This window comes from Biomphalaria glabrata, chromosome 2 (assembly GCF_947242115.1).
Source record: "Biomphalaria glabrata chromosome 2, xgBioGlab47.1, whole genome shotgun sequence".
Classification (NCBI taxonomy): domain Eukaryota; kingdom Metazoa; phylum Mollusca; class Gastropoda; family Planorbidae; genus Biomphalaria; species Biomphalaria glabrata.
Window position 1 is genome coordinate 57,058,542 of NC_074712.1, and position 724 is coordinate 57,059,265.

Consider the following 724-nt stretch of genomic DNA (forward strand, 5'->3'; position numbering starts at 1 on the left):
AATTTACACAAAGAAAGAAATCTTGGCAAGGGCGGATCCATATGTCTTTAGCGTCAACCTAAACAGACATATCCGAGTATCTTAGGTCACTATACTACAGTTTAAAGTTTGTTTTTTTTTTGTTTGTTTTTTTTATAATTAAGTTTTTGAAATAATTTTTAACAGCCGCAACTCTACCACATATCACTTAATTGGCCACTTGAATACTTTAGGGTTGCTCTTCTTAATTAAATGGTCTTTTACCAGCTTAATGATACACAATATTTTAACGTAAACTCAAACTTTGAGGTAGGAAACATACAGTACCATAAATTTCACCTCGGAAGGCAATGAATGCGCCCAGATGAGACACTGGTTTTGGTTTTGCGGTACATCAGAGTACAATGCCCCTCAAAATTACGATAGAATGACGGTGTCAATAGTACATCTCCATATCGTGGCCCCTTCCCTCAAGGGGGCTGCCCCACTCGCCATTCGTTGTTGTTGGATGTACAGCTTGATATTCTAACATTTGCGCTCGATCTTAAAGTGATCTATAAACTCCATCCAAAATTCTATAACTATAGTGGTTCTTAAACATGCAACGCGACACCGCTACTTAACTGGAGTTCATAATAAAAAATTTTGTTGAATAGATTGAATAATTAGCAAAAAAAAAACAAAAACAAAAAAGCTTTAAAAAAAAACAAAGCCTATATTAAGTGTTTCAATTAGTTCGGACCAG